The sequence below is a fragment of the Macaca thibetana genome, chromosome 8, assembly GCF_024542745.1.
Source record: "Macaca thibetana thibetana isolate TM-01 chromosome 8, ASM2454274v1, whole genome shotgun sequence".
Taxonomy (NCBI): Eukaryota; Metazoa; Chordata; class Mammalia; order Primates; family Cercopithecidae; genus Macaca; species Macaca thibetana.
Window position 1 is genome coordinate 123684032 of NC_065585.1, and position 22571 is coordinate 123706602.

The 22571-nt window shown below is 39.3% G+C and overlaps 1 protein-coding gene across 1 annotated transcript in view; it reads right to left on the reverse strand.

The window, feature by feature from the left end:
* ATP6V1B2 (ATPase H+ transporting V1 subunit B2) overlaps nt 1–22571 on the reverse strand; it is a 531364-nt gene that overhangs the window by 221415 nt on the left and 287378 nt on the right. The gene's annotated exons all lie outside the window — the stretch shown is intronic.

Here is a 22571-nt window from a genome sequence, read left to right on the forward strand (position 1 = left end):
ACTGGGAACCAAGTGCATGTATGTATGTCAAGGTGTCTCTTTAGAAACCGAAACCATGGTTGTCAAGATAAAGTCTATGTATCCCCATAACTGTGTGTCATTCAGTTTCATTATTCTTCAAGGCTCTGTCAGTTATTTTTATATTTTCTTTGTAATCAGTCTCTTCTCCTTCACTAATATATAGGCCTAAAAATGCCCCAATATCTCTTCTGTAAAAAAATTGAATAAAAATCTTGCTTCTTATATACTGCCTCTTAGGTTAACATGTTCTCTCCCTTCTCGAGTTCCCTGCAAACTTCTCTAGAAGCCATTGACTTCATTTGTGAAAGTCCAATTTATTCTTCATTCCTTACAGTCTGGCTTTTGTTCCTGTCACTCTGTAGAATTTATATTCTAAGGAGTCATCTATAGTTCTACTGCCAGACCTAGACACTTCCCTTGTCATTGTCAACTGACTTCCTTTCCTTGTAGACACTTTCTGTCTCAGACGTTGATAACTTCCACATATCCTACAACTTCTTTGAAGTTTTTTCAGTGGATTTTCCTCCACCGTGTCTTTTCTAAATTTACCTATCCACAAAGGTCAATTTTGTCCCACATTTCTCTCTCACCATTATTTCTTCCTTGGTTATCATAATTAGCTGTCACTTCCATGGACACAGCCCTAAAATCTACGTTTGTGATCTCTGACCTCTCTCCCAAACTCCTATTATCTATCATCATGTAGATGTTCCTCTACAACTTCCTGGTCAATTTATTGAAAATAAGCCCATCATCTTACATAACATGGAATCTCTTCCAGTATATTCTGGCTCATTAATATTTTTTAATATTTTGTTTTTAGAGATAGAGCCTCACTCTGTTGTTGAGGCTGGAGTGCAGTGGCACAGTCATAGCTCGCTCCAACTCGTGAACTCAAGCATTCCTGCTGCCCCAGCCCCCCAGGTAGCTGAGAACACAGGCCTGCACCACCACGTCCAGCTAATTAATTCTTTTTTACTTTTTTTCATAGAGGCAGGGGTCTCCCTGTGGTGCCCAGGCTGGTCTCAAACTCCTGGCCTCAAGTGATTCCCTTGCCTTGGCCTCCCAAAGCACTGGGATTTCAGGTTTGAACCACCACACCCCGTGTATTTTCTAGTTTTATTTATGCAGAATTATCCTTTCCTGTAGACTTGAAGTCAATTTACAGATGTTTCCTTCTCCTTTGTCCTTTCTTTGCATTACTAACCTTGTTGAATCACTCATCGTCTCTTATCTGAATTATTTCTGTTTTCTCTCCCTGAAACACTTGCCTGTCCTTCCTGAATTACTGTAGGATTGACTGCTCTCTCAATACCAATCCTTTCCTCATTCTAAACTATTTCTATCCAATTCTTCCAGAGAAATCTTCTTAAACCTAGCCTCTTGAATCTTAATTTTTTTCTTAATGTTTTTCCAATGTCTACCAAATAAAGTCCAAACTTCTTATCAGAGATTTTGCTTTTATTCATTCATTCATTGAGCAAACATTTGCTGAGCCCCTATTATTTGGTAGACATTATGTGAGGCATTGGCTACAGATACATCATGTATTTCACGTTCTCATAGGAGAAGCAACCAAAGGAGCATTTCCAAGATGGTAGGTAGTGTGATGGAGGCCTAGGATGCAGGATGCAAGCACACATGACTCTCTTTTGGTAAGAAGTGGAGGCACCATCTACCGCAGGGGGTGATAGGATCTTGGCAACCGCTTTAGATACACAGAGCAGGGCTGGAGAGGGTGGCACCTTTGAGGACCACCATGAGAGATGCAGGATGTACATGTAAGGGGGTCCCTAACTCAGGGTCAGGGAGATTTCCTGCAGGAAATTACATTCACAGGGATCGGTAAATTCTAAGTAAAATTTAGATATGGAAGGAAGGGAAAAAATGAGTTTCCAGGTAGAAGCAACAGGATGGCTTTTGAAGGCTTGCTGGGATCTGGCCTTATTCTACTTTTTCAGCTGAATCTTTCATTGGGTCTTTGAAGTCACCCTACACCCCTCCCAAACCAGACAGCTCCAGGTGCTTTCCTGTCTCTGGGTGTTTCCTCCAGCCTTTCTGAACGCACTCTGTTTTCTGCCTGTTCAGATCCTGCCCGTCCTTTAAGACTCAGCTCAACTACATCTAACATGAAGTGTTCTCATTTCTTAGGCTGGAAAAAAATATTTTCCTTCTCTGTGCTTTTGTAGCATTTTGTTTGTACATTTCTTATAGCATATATGCCTCATATTATATTATTGTCACATCAGTTTCCTATACTTTTTTTTTCTTTTTTGAGACAGAGTCTCACTTTGTCACCCAATCTGGAGTGCAGTGGCACAGTCTTGGCTCACTGTAGGCTCTGCCTCCTGGGTTCAAGCAATTCTCTTGCCTCAGCCTTCTAACTAGCTGGGACTACAGGCACGCGCCACTACAACTGGCTAAATTTTGTATTTTTAGTAGAGACAGGATTTCACCATGTTGGCCAGGCTGGTCTTAAACTCCTGGCCTCAAGTGATCCACCTGCCTCGGCCTCCCAAAGTTCTGGGATTACAGGTGTGAGCCACCATGCCGGGCCAGTTTTCTATTCCTTTTTTTTTTTTTTTTTTTTTTAAGTCTCTACAAGCTCCTCAAGGAAGGGGACCATCTTTTTTGTTTCGTTCACTTCTAGATCTTAGCATTGCGTATTACAGCCCACTCCAGGGTGAGAATTTTAGGGTTTTTCGGGCACTGGAGCCACAAAGCCTTCCAGAATTAGGGTGAAGTTGAAATCTTCCAAGAGCAGGGCAGGGCAACCTGAAAGCAAAGACTGGGTCTGATTAAGCAGCAGGGGAAGGATATAGTTGGGAGGTGAGTGTCGGTAATAGACTTTTATCAAGCACACATTACATACCTCACTTAATCTGCACAGCTCTCTTTAGTGGGGAAGAATTGTTATCCTCATTTTATAGATGCGGTCGGGGAGATATAGAAACTTACGTATGGTCATATAAGCATTAAATGGAAGAGCCAACATTTCAGCTCATCACTTCTAATGATTCTGCACTCGGCTCTTTGTCTATGCCTTCCTCACCCTGAGGGTTGGAATGCCATGGAGGCTCTGAAAGGAACCAGGAAATACACAGCAGAAATTCAGAATACACCCAGGTCAGAAGGAGAAATCTAGAGCCTCATACCTCTCAGTGATGTCAGCAGCAGATGCAGAGAGGAGAGAGGAGTGAGTGTCTGGGGTTGAGGTCAGTACTTCTCTGCAGGAAATAGGGTGAGGCAAGAGGGGCCCAGGGCACAGTATTTAAAGAAGCACTGTCAGGAACAGATATATGCGCTAGCACCCAGCCCAGCACAAATCTAGATGCATAGCACGTGCTCAAGAAATGCTTTTCTAGTTAAACTGATTTGACACCTGGACAGTGTTCCATATTGTCTCTGCCTGGCTTCTGTAGATCATACATTTATCAAGTATGGGTGACGCTTGCACTTACAAATTAGCTAAGAAGATAAACATTTTTAAAACTGTATTGAGTCGTTATCATTTAATTAATATAATTAATGTATATCAAGTATGAAATATATATCCACGAATTATATATAGTAGCTATAATAATATAAATGTGAGTCAGCACTTTTTGATAGAGGAGAGGTAAAATCAGCATTTTTCAAAATGGGCTGGTGGTGTGGGCATATTAGAATCTCTTGGGAGACCCTTTCAAGTTCAGTGTGCTTGTCTTCTCTGTCCATCCATGCCAAGGTTATAAAATGCCCCTCTAAGCATACATGGCTCTGTTTGGTAAGAATTGGAGGTACCATGTACCGTAGAGGGTGATGGGAGCTTGGCAACAGCTTTAGATATACACAGCTGGAACTGGAGAGGGTGGTGCCTTTGAGGACCATCGTGGGAGAGAAAGCAGAAGATGATGAGGGAAGGGCTTTACAGAAGTCTGTGGAACTGAGTCTTACAGGGCATGTAGGATTTCCTCAGCCAAGGCGAGAGTTTGTGGAAGTACCATGAATAGAAGGCTCTATCCTTTGTCCAGTTGGTTGCCAATAATTAAATTCAGAATACTGTGAGTCAAAAAAAGAATTTTTCTGACTCTGCTATAGGCCAAGTTGTTTTCCAGCCTTCTATTATTATACCAGGTGGCTTATTACTGTTAATCTATTAATAATTATGACAATAAGAATGTTACCAGTTCAGCAAATGAGGTAGGCTCCTTGCTAGGTAATTTATTGCATTATCTCAAACTCCTGTAATAATTGGATGAGGCAATTAGCATTACATCGTTTTAGATGGCTTAGAATTTCCAGATTACTGGCGGCCACACACACTGTTCTCTCTATATTTTTGGACTTGGCTTGTTGACATTCTGCCCACCTGTTCATGTTCACTGTAGCCATAAACAGCATCCACGCTGGATTGATAACATCCATCCTTGACATATGTTCTGTCCACAGAAGCCAGATGGAGACAACATGGAGCATGGTCCATGTTGACCAGATGCAAGATCACTTTCATTCAACAAGCATTTATGAAGCTCCTCATGGATGAACTTCTAGATCTGTGCTCAATTAGGTGCTAACAGCAATGCAGAAGTAAGTGAGGCTCAGTGTAGAGCCTCTGGGGCTCACAAGATGGGAGGGTGGAGACACACAACTTAGCACAATGTAAGAAAGATAGTGACAGATGCTAACAGAGAAATAATTTAAATGCACTGTGAGATATGCCTTAAATACTTTTAAAAATAATCATTCTCGAAGCCAATTAGAGACGCCATGTTTATAGAGTATTTGGCTGCTGTTTGTTTTGTGCCTTTGAAAATATATACATACCTTTAAAATTAGTGTCAATTCACACTTAACTCTCAAGATTCACAAAAGCACAGTTCTTTAGTTCTAAGATCGTTCTATAGGCAAAAACACTTTTAGCAAATATTTTTTAAAACAGAGACCAAAGGGAGAACCAAATGCTATCCAATAATGGTCTGCCTGTCACAGAGTAGAGAATGTCAATCTAGACAGTTAGTGGTCCCCGGAAGACTTGGAAAAAGTAAGTGGAATCAGAGACACCAAGCCAAGTAGAAGGTTGCAGTGCTGTGTTTGGTCTCCCTTACTTTAAGATGCTTTTCATTCCTGGCCTGGGTCCTAACTCTGTCCCAGCTGTGTGCTTTCACATCCCAGAAGGTCTTCATGCCCAGCCATGACCTCTCCACCCCCATTTCTCTCTATCACTGAGAACACCCAGCCAGGATGACTCCGCTTGTTCAAGAAGTTCAGAAATAGTATTTTGTTGATCTATATCTACAAGCCAAATTACCTGGAAGGTCAAGGACTTGCAGTGGTTTGACCTCTGGTGTTCTCACCTACCCTCCACAGCAAGGCGAGGCAGCCTCCATGTCCTGCTTTAGCTGAGGCTCTTTGGAATGAGTGTAACTTTTCCCTAAGGAGTCTATAGGCCAAGAAGCCAACCAAAGCACCCTCACTTGCTGGGACCCTGCAGATATTCCTAAGGCTATAGCCATCTCACACATAAAATTAGAGTTCCTGGCTAGGCGCGGTGGCTCACACCTGTAATCTCAGCACTTTGGGAGGCCGAGGCAGGCAGATCACCTGAGGTCAGGAGTTCGAGACCAGCCTGGCCAACGTGGCGAAACTAAAAATACAAAATTAGCCGGGCATGGTGGCGTGCACCTGTAATCCCAGCTACAGGAAGCTGAGGCAGGAGAATCACTTGAACCCAGGAGGCAGAGGTTGCAGTGAGCTGAGATCATGCCACTGTACTCCAGCCTGAGTGACAGAGTAAGACTTTATCTCAAAAAAAGAAAAGAAAAAAAAAAGAGCTAGTAATGTACTTGTTTGATTAAGCTACTACTGTTCCAGTTTTCTTTATCTTTTGCTGAATAGCAAAATTTCTTTGAACTTAGTGATATAAAACAACAGCCATTTTATTGTACCTAAAATTCTGTGGGTCAAGAATTGAGGCAGGCCTTGCTGGGCAGTTCTCCTGTGTCTTATGGAGTCAACAGAGGACATTTAGACAGATAGGCTGATCTGGAGGGTTCAGGCAATAAGCAACAACCAAATATCCTTCAGAAACCATTATTTCTGTTTTTATATCTCTTGATATAAAGAATCTTTCACAGGAGAGCTGCTCCAGGCATTGCTATATTGGTCAGAGTAGGATGGGTTTGGGCTGAGTCATCACCTCTCATCTGGTCTTCTTGTCACTGGAGTTCTTGTCATTGCTGAGGGCAAAAACAATATGGATAATTTTAGAACTGGTTTTTATGGGTTTTGTTGGTGGTGGTGGCGGCGGCTTTCTTTTGAGACAGAGTCTCACTCTGTTGCCCAGGCTGGAGTGCAGTGGCACGATCTTGGCCCACTCGCTCCTGAGTTCAAGTGAACACCTTAGTTCAAGTTTCTCAGCCTCCCAAGTAGATGGGATTACAGGTGAGCACCACCATGCCTGGCTAATTAGAACTGTGCTGTATGTATGTTAAAGATAGTCTAGTTCAGTGGTTTTCTATGGAGAACTAGATGTTCTGGAAGCATCTGAGAGACATCAAGGGAAACTCCCTCTTCTCCTCTTTCTTTCATATTCCAAGCAATAATTTTGTTTCTTATACTATTTCTAAATGTATGATTTAATTTGAAGAAAAGTTCTGCAAACTAAAATAATTTGAAAAATACTTACACCTATCTTCCCATTTTACAGATGAGAAAAGTGAGACCCAGTCAATTTAAATAATTTGTTCAAGACCGCATGGTCAGTGAAGTAGCTAGATGGGAATCTGTGTCTTCTTGATCTTGGTGTCTACTGTGTGGGCTCCCCTATCTGATTTTTATGACCTAAGAAGTAGGTCCTACATCTATTAGATGTGAAAAATGGGATCCAGAGAAGTTAAGTGAGTAGCCCAAACTCTTAGAGACAATAAATGGTGAAGCCAGGTTTTAGAATGCCAGGAAGATGCATTATCTGTTATACCAGTGAGTTGTAAACTTTTTTGTTAATCATACTATTTGACGATCTGATGAGTGCTATGAACCACTTTCCAGAAAAGTAAACTTTATGCCAAGTGTTAGGTGTAATTTAATAGACATTCTATAAGTCATCCATGAGCAAAAACCTTCTAGGAAGGGGCTTGCAGACCCTGGATTAGGACCAGTGTTGTGCTGGTAAATGTTTAACAGTCTACTCTCCTTGTGTAATTCTGCCATGAATATTGGTTGATATTTTCATTTACTTTAACAAGTAAGATGAAACTGAAATCATGAAGACGAATGTCAGAATTTCACTTGTTTCTCAAATGATGAGTGATTTTTTTTTTGCCAAATCAGATAACAGTTTTTAAATATTGAAAGAACATTTCTCAATATTACGATATTTACAAGGTAATGTCAGAACTCACAGATTGCTTTTATGCTTAATCTGCATTACTAACACTTCTCTGTCACATTCTTAAGTCTAGATAATCCACAAAACAATAAATAAAGCCCTGATTTGTAATATTTGTTGATTTCTTTGGTACTGATGCTCCCATGATGGCGGATTTCAGGCCACCAACATGATGTTGTTGAGTACAGAGTCAGGAATAGATACACAGTAGCACACTATTGTAGAGAATATAGATGTAAAAACATTGATATAAATCATAATAATTAGGAATTGAGTTCTGTGTATTACTTTTGTTTTCAATACAATTTATTTAAGTTAATATAATTTGATTTTTAGATGGCTATGTAGGGAAGTTCAGACTTTGTCTCCAAAGGTTCGAGTCCAAGTCTGTTGAAATGAATTGACAATAGACAAATTCACAGGAAAAAAAGATATACAGATTCATTTAACATACATAAACACAGAAGCCACTCACAAAATATGAGACTCAAAGAAAGGTCAAACGGTTGATGCTTAAATACACTCTTTACAGGGGAGAAGGAAGTAGGGGGCTGTACGCAATTTTAGAAGGGTAGTAAATGATTTTAGGGGAGATAAATGAACCCAAGAGACAGAAATTAAATTGTAAATGATTCTGTTTATGAACTAAACGGGACCTGAGAAGTAGGTCCCATTTGTATATAGATAATGGGAATTTCAGAGAACGGTCTCATCTTGTACTTTCGGAGAGACAGGATTGAGAGACAATTTTCTCTGGTCCCATTTAGTTTAGAGGGGGAGATCAGAGACCTTGAGACTGCTTCTTTAGTTCAGCATGTCAAAGTGCTACATTTTGGCGTATCATTTTCTGAGCCCCAAGAGTTGCATTTAACAACTGGCTTACAAGATTTCTAAAAATTTAACAATGGGCTCTTTCAAGCCTAGTATAAGCCAGCTCCAGCACACAACTGGTGAGGAGCCACCAGGCTGTCCCACCTTCCCTCCCTATCCACAATGCTCCTTGTGACCTCCTCAGCTTCCCCAGGTCTCAGAAGCCTTCTGCAATTCTCAAGCCAACTTCCTTCTGTTTCTTCACAAAGTTCACCTAATGGAAAAGAGGGGCAAGATTGCTGAGTCACCTTTTTCTACCTGTGATGCCAATGGATGCCTTGATTCTGTCCTTTCCCTGCTTCCTTCTGGGTTGCACTCTCACTTTGGTCATTATTTGCCCCACTGAGTTTTCAGCAAGTGTAACTCATGCTTCCTCCATAGGCCTGCTTCCCAGGGGCAGATAGAGAATGCTGCCTCTGGGTGGATCTGGACTTGATATAATTCGGGGACGTATTTTTAAAAGAATATGAAATATAAATGCAGAATGAGATACAGGGCTTTGGAAATGCCTATGCCTAAAATTTCATTGGTTTCATGGCAAATCTCTCTGTAGCTCTCAGGTTTTCCTGAAATGGATGGATAGTTGGGAGGGAGGGGTGTGTGTGTGTGTGTGTGTGTGTGTGTGTGTGTGTGTATGTACACAGGTACATTCATACCAGCATAAAGGGAAATAGAAATGGGGCATGTGGGAACCAGGGTGCATTTCGGTAGGGCAGGGCCAGGGTAATTTTACATTCATCTGGAGTCCCCTGGTTAATTTACTGTATGGCCCTGAGCAAGTTATTTTACATCTGGAAGCCTCATTTTTCTTATCTATAAAGTGAAGGGAATGTACTGGGGCCTTGTTGATTTTAAATACAATTTTTTTTTCTTTTTGAGACCCTCTGTCGCCCTGGGTGGGGTGCAGTGGCATGATCTCCACTTCTACAACCTCTGCCTCCTGGGCTCAAGCGATTCTCTCACCTCAGCCTCTTGAGTAGCTGGAACCACAGGTACATGCCACCACACCTGGCTAATTGTTTGTGTTTTTGGTAGAGATGGTGTATCACTATGTTGCCCACGCTGGTCTTGAGCTCCTGAGCTCAGGCGATCCACCTACCTCAGTCTCCCAAAGTATTGGGGTTACAGGTGTAAGCCACCGCACCAGGCTTAAACATGATTTTTAGAGATGATTTATTTTAAATTGTTAAGGTTTCGTGTGTGTCAGCGGGGTAGGAAGTAAATATTTCAATGTAAATATTTGTAGCATGAATGAGTGTAGGATCCACTCAAGCTTATCACAATCAAGGGAAGTACACAGGTAAGCAAACCCCTGCCTCCTATTTCACTTGTTACTGGAGAGACTGAGGGATATGGAGGGAGAATTTTGTAAGAATGATCGAGACTCATGTGCAATTTATATAATATTTAAATGCAAGGGATGCTCCCCCCTTTGTCCTCTGGCAACAGCCCTCCTTGAGCTAAAGAGATTCCTCAGCAGCAGCAGCCTCATTAAGATCCCTGATTTTTCTCCAGCAAAGGAGGTGCATCCTTCCAATAGTAATTCCCTAAACTTGTGTTCTGTCTGCCTTTACTAGACCTTTCTCTCCAAGATCAAATAAGCTTCTCCCCACCACCCCAACCCTCTTTACTAAGTTAAAGAAGCATTCACAGATTTCCCCACCTCGCCTTCCTTGGCTGCTGTGTCTCCCCGGCCTCCTGATCTTACTGTGACAGGTTTCTCTAAGGTCTTTCAATTGCTGTCAAATTACCCAGCCTGCCCCTTCCTTACCTGGACCGGCACCCTCAGCCATGACCCCACTGGCTTCACCCACAGCCTGTCCCTGCTAAGGAGGCCCAAGAGTGAGTCTAGATTCCACACATCACCTTGGACTAGTTACTTTTCTGTATCTTGATTTCCTAATTGTTCAAATAAAGACTATAAGGGGCCTAATTCACAGGTGTGCTGTGAAGATTTAAAAAATTAATGTGCACAAGTTTATGCACATAACATTAATTTGCATAAAGTGCTTAGCACAACACCAGCAGACAGTAAAGGCTCAGTAGATATGAGATATTATTATACGATTCTGTGCAAACTCCAAAGGCAGGCTTTGCAGGCAATATAAACACTTATGTTCCAGCTGCACAGGTGACAAAATTTACAAAGGTTGAAATTTTAGGTAAAATCAATTATTTTGTGCTTTATACAAATCCTATCTCCCAAGACAGACGTTTGAATTTATATGCATTTCTATAACACTTTGTGATCGCACTCATCCTTGCTTCTTACTAAATATTAAATGTGATATAACCTAACTGAGGAAAGTAAGGATGAAATTTACTTGTTCTGGGGAGGCCGAGATGGGCAGATCACGAGGTCAGGAGATCGAGACCATCCTGGCTAACACGGTGAAACCCCGTCTCTACTAAAAAATACAAAAAACTAGCCGGGCGAGGTGGCGGGTGCCTGTAGTCCCAGCTACTCAGGAGGCTGAGGCAGGAGAATGCCCTAAACCCGGGAGGCGGAGTTGGCAGCGAGCTGAGATCCGACCACTGCACTCCAGCCTGGGCGACAGAGCGAGACTCCGTCTCAAAAAAAAAAAAAAAAAAAAAAAAAAAAAAAATTTACTTGTTCTGAAGACTCTATCCACCTTGCCTATCTGGAAACAGACTAGCTTATTTTAAGATGTAAAATTCATGCAACCGACTGTTTTCTAAAATAATCGGTAGAATTCAGTTGAATCCTGTCAACTACAAACATGTATTTTACAAAGCAATTATTATTATATTTTTAAACAAAGCATCCTTTGGGCCAATTTTGTACTTTAACAAAAGGCTTGTGTGACTTTCTACAAATTGTCTTTTTCAGAAGAGTGGATGCTAAGGGGCCTACATGGGTTTATCAGCTCCACTCTGATTTTCAGTAAAGACCAGGGATAGTAATAGTGACAAGAATGATAACAGCCACCAGATACTGAGCACTTATCATGCTAAGAATTTTACCAGCAAATTCCTATTTAATTCTGACAACTGTCCTGAATATTAGATATTATTAGCTTTATTTTATGAAGGCAGAACTAGGGCACAGAGAATTACTTAATGAGGATGTAGCAGAGCCAGGACCTGCTACTGTACCTGTTTCTCGCCAAGTCTGAGTTGTTAATAACTGTACCATAAAGCCCTCTCAAACTCATGCTTTAAGGGGAAAAAGGCACCGTTTAGTGCTTCATGCTATTAATTTTCACTCATATTTTATGATTTTCTTCGGACTAGGAACTCAGTAAGGATTAATGTGGAGTATGGTAGGGAAAATACCAAACCAAGAAGCAGGAGATGTCAGATGTGTACACTTGGGCAAGTCACCTGATCTGTTCAGATGATAGTTTTCTGTCTATAACATGAGAAGTGTTAAAGAAGAATATTCTTGACACTGGTTAAAATGGTAAGGCACACTTTATTTAGGACCATCACCATTGGTATAAGGTCTACTAAATGGGGTTTTGCAGTAATGAGGAGAAATTGGGCTCAACTTCAAACACAACACGAACAAGTGGAAATTTATAGCCAATTTTTAGCAGCGGATGGAAAATTACGAGAGGAAACACGAGTTTGAGGCGATTCTGGCTAAATCCAACTAACAGGATTCTTATTGAAGGCAGGCCAGGTGAATCGGATGTTACCTGGGGGATGGTGGAGGACAAGGAACCCAATCAGATATCAAAGGTGATGACATATCGAGAGCCGTGCCTAAACTGACTTAGCAGAATTCTTGCTAAAATTGGGCTCTTGAGAACACACCCAAGGACATGGACTAATTGAAAAGGAGCTCAGAGGAGCCTGTCTAGAGTTTGGTCAAAGAGATAATCTTTGTCAGGAGGTCAGTGACTCTAAGATGCACAACAGCCTTACCATTCACTTCTCAAGACTGTGTAAGGGAGTGGTGTTGAGGTGTCTCAGATTTTGTGTCCACTGTGTGGAATGTATCACAATTGGTTTATCCATTCATGAGGTAACAGGCCATCTTCATTTTTTTCCAGTTTTCGCAATTTTAAATAAAGCTACTGTAGTAGGCAGAATAATACCCGCCCCACCCCCATTTTTGTTGTTTTTTGTTTTTGAGAGTTTTTTGTTTTTGTTTTTGTTTCTGTTGGTCAGGCTGGAATGCAATGGCACGATCTCAGCTCACTGCAACGTCCGCTTCCCGGGCTCAAGCAATTCTCCTGCCTCAGCCTCCCAAGTAGCCGGGATTACAGGTGCCCACCACCGGTCCCGGCTAATTTTTGTATTTTCATTAGAGACTGGGTTTCACCATGTTGGTCAGGCTAGTCTTGAACTCCCAACCTCAGGTGATTCCTCCTTCCTCGGCCTCCCAAAGTGCTGGGATTACAGGTGTGAGCCACTGCGCCTGGCCCTACCCCTTTGTCTCCTACACACAGTGCATCTGAATCATAATCTCCAGAAACTGTGAATATGTTAATGTCAAAAGGGACGTTGTGGGTGTGATTAAACTAACGATTTTGAGATAAAGAAATTAGCTTGGTTTATCCAGGTTGGCCCAGTGTAATCACAAAGGTTCTTATAAGGGAAGGAGGGTGGTAGGAGAAGCAGAGCTCTGTGTGTGTGTGTGTGTGTGTGTGTGTGTGTGTGTGTGTGTGTGTCTGTTTGAGAGACAGATTTGAAGATGCTACATGGATGGCTTTGAAAATGAAGGAGGCTACAATCTAGGAATGAAGTCAGAATCGGCAAGAAAGTGAATTCTCCCCTAGAGCCTCCAGAAAGAACAAAACCCAAAATACTTTGATTTAGCATGAGAGTTATTTTGAACTTCTAACCTCAGAACTGTAAGATAATACATTTGTCTTGCTTTAAACCATTAAGGTTGTGGTAATTTGTCACAGTAGTAATAGGAAACTAATACAGCTACTCTAAATATTTACTGTAGGTTTTTGTGTCAATATTTTGCATTTCTCTTGGGTAAAATTCCTAAGAGTGAAAATCTGGGTCCTAGCTAACTTTACAAGAATCTGCAGAACTGTTTTACAAAGTGGCTGTACCGTCTGGCATCCCCACCAACGATGTCTGGGAGTCCTAGTTGCTCTAAATCTTTGCTAACAATCAAATTGGTCTTTTTATTTTAACCTTTCTAATATTACAAATGATGTTGAGCATCTTTTTGTGTGGTTCTTTCCCAACAACACTTTTTCTTTGGTAAATTGTCCAAATATTTGTTCATTTTTAAACAGTTTCCCATCCTCACCACCATCACCTGCCTTCAGCAACCACTAATCTACTTTCTGTTTCTGTAGATTTCTCTATTCTGGACTTCCACGCAAAGGGAATGATAATATGTGTCTTTTGTGGCTGGTTTCCTTCCCTTAGCGTAATATTTTCCAGGTTTGTCTGTGTTCTGGTGTGTAATAGCACGTATCAGTACTTGGTTGCTTTTAATGGCTGAATAGTGTTCCATGGTATGATTATGTCCCATTTTGCCTATTCATTCATAGGTTGATGAATATATGGGTTGTTTCACCTTTTGTGCGTGATAAATAAATCTGCTATAAATGTCTATGTATGCAGTTTTTGTGGATATATGTTTTAATTTCTCCTAGTTATGTACCCAGAGTGGAATTACTGGGTCTTATGGTAACTGTATAGTTAATTGTTCGACCAACTGCCAGACTTTTTTTTTTTTTTTTTTTTTGAGACAGAGTCTCGCTCTGTCGCCCAGGCTGGAGTGCAGTGGCCGGATCTCAGCTCACTACAAGCTCCGCCTCCCGGGTTCACGCCATTCTCCTGCCTCAGCCTCCCGAGTAGCTGGGACTACAGGCGCCCGCCACCTCGCCCGGCTAGTTTTTTTTTGTATTTTTTAGTAAAGACGGGGTTTCACCATGTTAGCCAGGATGGTCTTGATCTCCTGACCTCGTGATCCGCCCGTCTCGGCCTCCCAAAGTGCTGGGATTACAGGCTTGAGCCACCGCGCCCGGCCAGACTTCTTTGAAAGCAACTGAAGCATTTTACTTTTCTATCAGCAATGTTTGAGGATTCTGATACATACTTAGAAACATTCTAATTATCTGACTTTATTATTCTAGTCATTCTAGTGAATGTGCAGTGTTATTGTGGTTTTGATTTACATTTCTCTGATGACTAATGACATCAAGTATCTGTTCATATGTTGGCCATTTATACATCTTTGAAGAAATGTATATTCAGATCTTTTGCCCATTTTTAAGTTGGGTTGTCTTTTTATTATTGACTTGTAAGAATGAAGTCGAGTCTTACCTTACATTATATGTAAAAATTAGCTAGTAGATAAATTGAACTTCATTCAATATAATTGGGTTGTCTTTCCACTTTCTTAATGGCATCTTTGAGCACAAAAGTTTTTAATTTTTATGAAATACAATTTATCTCCTTTTTTCTTTGCTGTGCTTTGAAAAAGTTTATGTCTTAGAATCCTTTGCTAAATCCAAAGATATATTAATTTACTCCTATGTTTTCTTCTGAGAATTTTATAGTTTTAGTATTTTGAGTTAATTTCTGGATATGTAAGGAAAGGTAAGGAAAGGTTCCAACTTCATTCTTTTGCATGTAGCTATTCAGTTGTGTCAGCTCCATGAGTTGAAAAATGATTCTTCCCCTCCTACCCTCACCCCCGCTGCCACTGAATGGTTTTGGAACCCTCAATGAATCAGTTGACAGTAGATGTATTAGTTCATTTGTTGACTTTTAACTCTATTCCATTAATCTGTACATTTTTATCCTTGTCTCAACACAACGCTGTCTGGATTACCATTGCCTTGTAGTAAATTTTGAAATCAGGAGATGTAAGCCCTCCTACTTTATTCCTCTTTTCCAAGATTGTTTTGGTTATTCTGGGACCCTTGCATATGAATTTTAGAATCAGTTTGTCAATTTCTACAAAGACACCTGGGATTCTGATAGGGATTGCACTGTACATCAATCTGAGGAGTACTGCTATCTAAACACTGTTAAGTTTTCTAATCCATAAATTTGAGAAGCTATTGTATTTATTCACAGCTTCTTTAATATCTTTCAACAACATTTTGTAGTTTTCAGTGTATAACTTTTGCATTTATATTAAATTTATTATTATTTTATTGATGTGATTGCAAATATTTGTTTGACTTTATTTTCAGATTGTCCATTACAATTTATTCTTTGTGTAGAAATATAACTGGTTTTGTGCTTTGGTTTTAACACATCTTCAAGCATGAAAGTCTTTAATTTTGATGAAATCCAGTTTAACTAATTTTAAAAATAATTACTTATCTCTTTACTTGTTTAAGGTGTATTCAGATTCTCTTTTTCTTCTTGTTTCAATAGTTTGTGTCTTTCTAGGAATTTGTCCATCTCATCTAAGTTATCTAATTTGTTGATATACAATTATCATCATATTCTTTGCAATTCCTTTTATTTCTGTAGCATTGGTAGTAATGTCCCCTCTTGCATTCTGGTTCTAGTAATCTGAGTCTCCTTTCTTTTTTTTCTTGATTGGTCTAACTAATGCTTTGTCAGTTATGTTGATCTTTTAAAAAAACAGCTTTTGGTTTCATTTATTTTCTCTATTGTTTTTCTATTCTCTGTTTCATTAATTTCTACTCTAATTTTTTACTATTTCTGTCCTTTTGCTAGCTATAGATTTAGTGTGCTATTTTTCCAGTGTCTTAGCCTAAAAGAATGTTGTTAATTTGAGATCTTTCTTCTTACTTTATATAGGAATTTACAACTAGGAATTTTCCTTGAAGAATTGCTGTAGCTGCATCTCATAAAGTTGGGTATGTTGTGTTTTCATTCATCTCAAATTATTTTCTGATTTCCCTGTTGATTTCTTCTTTGATCCATTGGTTATTTAGGAATATGCTGTTGAATTTCTACATATTTATGAGTTTCCATAATTTTTTCTACTATTGATTTTTAATTGTATTCCATTGTGGTTGGAGAACGTATTTTATATTTATATTTTATATTATTTCTATCCTTTAAATTTATGTAGCATTTTATAGCCTAGCATATGACCTACCCTGGACAATGGTCCACGTGCACTTGAGAAAATTGTGTATTGTGTTGTTACTGGGTGAAGTGTACTATAGATATCTGTTAGATCTACTTGGTTTATTCTTCCAGGCTTCTGTTACCTTGTTGCTCTCTTGTCTAGTTTTTCTATACATTGTTTAAAATGCGATATTGAGATCTCTTACAATTATTGTCGAATTGTTTTCATTTCTGTCCATTTTTGCTTCATGTATTTGGTGCTTTGTTATCAGTTGCATATAAATTTATAATTGTTATATTTTTCTGGCAGATTTACAATCTTATTATTAGAAAATGTTCCTCTGTGTCTCCAGTAACATTTTCTTTTGCTTTAAAGTCTGTTTTGTCTGATATTAGACTAATACATCAGTCTTCTTGTGGTATTTGTTTGTATGATATATGTTTTTCTACTATTTGCAATCTACTTGTATGCTTAGTTGTCCATTTTAATTATAGTTTAATTTTTGAAATCTTTTAAGGATTGGGTTATTTAATATTGAGTCTAAGGGTTCTTTAATAGTTTTGAATATAAGACCTTGATCAGATTTTTTTTTTTTTTGGCAAGTATTTTACTCAGTCTGATTGAACTTTTATCTTCTTAACACTATGTTTGGAAGAGCAAATGTTTTGAATTTTGATTAAGTCTTTGTTATCAGTATTTTCTTTTATGGTTTGTGCCTTTGATATCTCACTTAAGGCTATGATTAACCCAGTGTTACAAAGACTCTCTTCTGTTTTCTTTAAGAGGTTTTATAGTTTTAGGTTTTATATTTAGGCTCAGTTCTGGTAATTTTGTATGTATGTTGCAAGCTATAAATAGATGTGGCTGGGTTTTGTTGTTTTTGTTTGTTTATTTGTTTTTACATAGATATATCCAGTTATTCTAGCACCATTTGTTGAAAAGACTATCAATTGTTCATTGAATCACATGGGCAACTTTGCAGATCATTTTTGTTTATCCCATCACATTGTTTACATAGATGATCATGTATGGAAATAAAGACAGTTATACCTCTTCCTTTCCAATATGGATGTCTTTTATTTTCTTAGCTTGTCTTGTTGCACCGAATGGAACCTCCAGTATAATATTGAATAGGACTGGTAAGGCAACTATCTTAGCTTTTTTCCTGATCTTAGGAAAATAATTTAATCTTTTACCATTAAATATAGTTTTAGATGTAGATATTTTGTGGCTGGCCTTCATCAGGTTGAGGACATATCCTTCTATTACCAATTTTCTGAGAGTTTTTTTTTTTTTAACATGAATGAATATCAAATTTTGACAAATCCATCTTTATCTTCATTTTTTATGGTTGCAAAATAATCCTAATTGACAGGTATATGTGTTGTTCACTAATTTGCTATTACAAACAAAATTGTAATGACTGACACTATGTTAATATCCTTTTGCAGATATGTATCTTCAAGGTAAATTCCCAAGAGCAGAACCATTAGAAAAGGATATGTATTTATAATTTTGAAAGGTATTACCAATTGTCTTCTACAAGGATTGCACCAATATACATTTCTATCAGCAATGTAAGAGTTCTTATTTTTCTTTAGAGTTGCCAACAAGGTGTATTTTTAAACTTTGGGATATTCTCAGTCTAAATTGGTAAAAAGTGGCATTTTCATGTATTATTAAATTCTATCTCTTACTATGCATGACAATGATTACCTTTCATATGTTTAAGGACCACTTTAGGTTTACTTTTGTGTTCCCATCTTTTGCTCTTTTTTCCTTTGTGTGCGTGCGTGTGTGTGTGTGTGTGTGTGTGTGTGATTTTCTTATTGATTTTTAGAAACTTACTATTATTATTTTTTAAGACAGAGTTTTCACTCTTGTTGCCTAGGCTGGAGTGCAATGGCATGATCTCGACTCACCACAGCCTTCGCCTCCCGGGTTGGAGCGATTCTCTTCCCTCAGCCTCCCGAGTAGCTAGGCTTACAGGCATTAACCACCGCGCCCAGATAATTTTGTATTTTTAGTAGAGATGGGGTTTCTTCAAGTTGGTCAGGCTGGTCTCGAGCTCTCGACTTCAGGTGATCTACCCGCCTTGGCCTCCCAAAGTACTGGGATTACAGGCGTAAGCCACCGTGTCCAGCCGAAACTTACTTTTTATATATCAATTTTGGGGGGATCAATTTGTTATCTTTTGACTTTGCTTATATTTCAGCTTATCTTAAATGGGTTACATTTTCTTTCCATTAGTTTTTCTGCTGAGCTTTTAGGCATGTGACTTAGGAGAAAATGTGGGAAACACTATAGTTATGTCTATTATTTTGACAAATCACTTTTTGGAAAGATACCCACGTGTGGTGAGCCTTATAAAAAGAGTGTGCTGATTTCTGCTACTTTTTTCATAGAAATTATGCAATGTAACTTGAACATTTCTTCTTTTACTGGTGGGAATAAGAGGTACCACCTTCACTTCCTCACTCCCTACACCCTACCCTTTAAAGAAGCAGTAAACATCAAGAAGCAGCGTGATGCTATTTGTTGTACATGAAGTTAAAATGTGTCCTTGGACTTGAGGTCACCTTGAAATAATGAGTGGCCTGGTCTCAGAAGGTTCCATACCTTTGAAGGGACACTTATCATTGTCATCTTAGACAAATCACATGTGGTAGCAGAGGAATCTTAGGGCCTCGTTTAACAACCCAGGCTCACTTCTGACCTGGGGATGTCTAAAAGCCTGAGTTTCTAGCCCTTACATGGTTATCAAAATGCTGAGTTCACATGTTACTCAGGCACATCACCGAGCTCTTTATTTAACTAGCACTGTCATTGCCCTCAGTGTGTGACACAAACTCACATGATATTGGCCCATACAATGGAAAAATAAGGTTGGTTTTTACTTTAAAATCAATATTGTTATTAAAATGATAGCGTATCAAGACATGAGTATCTTCCTTCCTTCTTTCTAACTTCTGTTTTCTGTTGCTTTTTTTAAAAACCCCAACTCAAAATCACCCGCTGTTTCCTAAAGATCTATTTTGGTCAATATCTCAGTTCCTTTTTGTCTCCTGGTTGTTTTCTCCTTCTTAGGACATATAGGAAAATCTCTTTCTAGAACAAACTGTGTTCATTTTTGTTACATTCTTGAGAAACTCACTTTAATGAATCAAAGAAGGTATTTTTAGAGCATCCTACATGTTCTGTTCCCAGGAAGAATGAGCTTGCTGGTCAATTTTGATTACACCCTCTGCTTGTAGAAACCTACAAAAGTGGAGACATGGAGAGAAAAATGAGAAGTTTCATTCATTTGTGCTGCTTGTTGGAGCTTAAAAGTACCTATTCATGGTAGTCTTTATTCACTTATTCAATTATGTATAATTTGTTGAACAAAACAAATTATCATTAAATACACTTATTTTTATACTTTGAATTTTTAAAAGAAAAATAGATGGATGATATAATCATTATTGCCAAAGGAACTGAGACGGCAAGAGAAACAGTGATGCAAATCAATTTCTGGGCAACAGAATGCTGGGGGAAACGTAGGGCCAAAATAATATTGCAATAGCATTTTTCTAGCTTCTTCATCCCCCTTCTTTAGATCCAGGTATCTTCAGCATCTTTAAATCATTCCTAACAAACTTGGATGAGAAACAGAGCAGTGAGTAAAGTCAAGGTTAGCACGTACAGTATATTGCCTGTGCATGAATTACCAAAATTTGCCCACTCTGGGCAGATGAATTACAAAAAGACAAGTGTATGAAGACCCTTGTCACTCCTAACTTTTCTATATACTCCCATAAGTCTGCTCAAACAAGGCGCAGGCTACATGACACTAGCACCTGACAAAAGTTGCCTGCACATCATAGGTACCTGATAAAAATTTGCATTGACCTTACATTTTCCTACCTTTGTCCATCTAGCTGTTAATAATATCACTTGTCACAACCCACCACAAATGAGTTGCTGAAGCACCAGGCGTGTCAAGGTTCCCTAACCTACGGAGTCCCCACTGAAGTCAGTGCAGCTTACAAAAGCCACCATAGACCCCAGCGCATTAGAAGCTTGCTGGGAAAATGTTGGGCCACCGTGCTCCACACCATGGATGCCAAATCTAACAATTCACAGATTATCATAGCTGCGTCTCCCCAAAGCTCAGGCATCCCCCCATAGGCAGGGCTGCCAGACAACAGAAACAGACACACGGTGGAACTCAAAGTTGCCTCTACTATCTATCCTGGGTCTCCATCCAAGATTCTCTTTTATGAGTTTTGCTTCTCTTTTCTCTTAGGAAAAATTTTCCTGCCAATAGATTTATGGTGCACTATCTCCAAGTGCCCCAGATATGTTCAAACAGGCTTAAAACTCAAAGGGGGAAAAAATCAAAAACTCCCAACTTTGAAGTCACACATTGGTTTAAAAGCCAACTCGCCCAGTTACTAGCTTTGATATCTAAATTAATTCATTTCCCTGCACCTCAGTTTATTCATCAATAAAGAGAAGATAAAAATGTCTATTTTAGGAAGCTATTGTGAGAATAAAACAAATGTTAGCCAAGCACTTCACACAGTGCCTGGCACATAGTTGATGCAGAAAAGCAGGGAGTGACTATTTTTAGTAACACAACATCAGAGCAAGTACTTGCAACACTTGTGCTGACAGATAGATCCTGGTGGTAACATAGCAATGGAAGAAAAAATGGTTGCAGAGGGAGCTCAGAAGAGTGAATGTAGTCATTAAAGGTACTTAGAAAATAGGGTGGTCATTTTAGGCAGGGAGGGCCATTTGAGCAAAAATAGAGACTGCAGGAAAAAACTTGTTTAGGGAAAGAGTAAGAGGCCAGGTTGTCTGGGGAAGAGCTTTATGTTAGATGCATGAAGAATACCTGGCATGAGTTGGAGAACTCTGGGAAGTACAGTGATTTATTGTCTCTACCGACCTATTCTCCTTAACTTGCAACTCGGACCATTTGGTCACCATTAAGGGACTTGAGGAATCCCTGATTTTGGCTTAGCACGGCATGACTCCGGAAATGGTCTTGGGGTTGCATCCTCAGGCTATCCCATTGTGGTGGTGTGAGCTTGGACTTTGCGCATAACCTTTCCCCATTTGTGATGGAGCAGTGATGCCAACCTTCTAGAATTATTATGAGGATTAGAAAAGATTTGAGGGCCTGGATCACATAGCCTTTAGATCTAAGGGGCAGCTCTTGTGCCAATTCTTAGTGTCTCATCCATGATGTGATTTCTGCTGCCACACCCATGCCATCTGGAAACACAAAGATTAAGGGAAATTTAATCATCCTCAGCTTATGCAGCCAAATTTTGTAAATCTTATTATTGATTCTTATCTCCTTTAGAGCTTTCTCCAGTTGTGCGCTAAGAAGGAATTTCATTTTCATTATGAAACCTTTGTGTTTCGTGTTTGGCTCTGGAGGCATTGTCTTTGGCTTAGCGATCTCTTGATTAAAAGACCCTGAAGTTGTTGGAGCCCTGTCAGAGGAATGGATGGAGTCAGAGAAATGCCTTGATTCCAGATGCCTTCTCTTAATCTCACATCAGCAGATTTCCATTGTAGGTTACAAGAGGATGAAGGATCTGAGACCTGATAAAGGAATGAGGTCCCTATACTGGAACTCTAGCGCAGGCTTTCTGAGTGAAGTCTGTTCAAAGCCCACATTTACTGAAAAATCAGTCATCATGAGGAACTGATCTGTGACCAGAGAACAGAGTTGCCAGTGTAATTCGATGGAGAGAGGATTTTTTTTTTCAACAAATTGCTGGAACAGTTTGACTAAGTAAAAAAGAAATTATTGCCACAGCTACCACAACAAAAACAAAAAACACTTCTATCCATAGATAGTACCATATACAAAAATTAACTAGAAATGGGCTAAATGTAAAACAGGGTGAGTAACAAGAGTGTGCATACAAACACACACATGCATATGCAAACAATAATTTATAGTTGTTTTGTTAGGCAGGATGAAAAATAGAGATGAAGTATCGGATAGAGGAATGGGATGCTACAATCTACTCTAGAAAGTTCACCTGACTCATTATTAATAGACTAATGGGAAGCAAGGGCAGTAGCCGAGAAACCAGGGGAGACTATTGAAATAATCCAGTGAAACCTGATGGCGTAACATTAACAATGGTAAAGTGTAGTCAGATTCTGGATATATTTTGAAACAAAGCTAATATAATATATATATTTTTTGAGACAGGGTCTTTCTCGGTCACCCAGGCTAGAGCGCACTGTTGCTAATGTAGTTCTCTGCAGCCTCAACCTCCTGGGCTCAAGCTATCCTCAAAC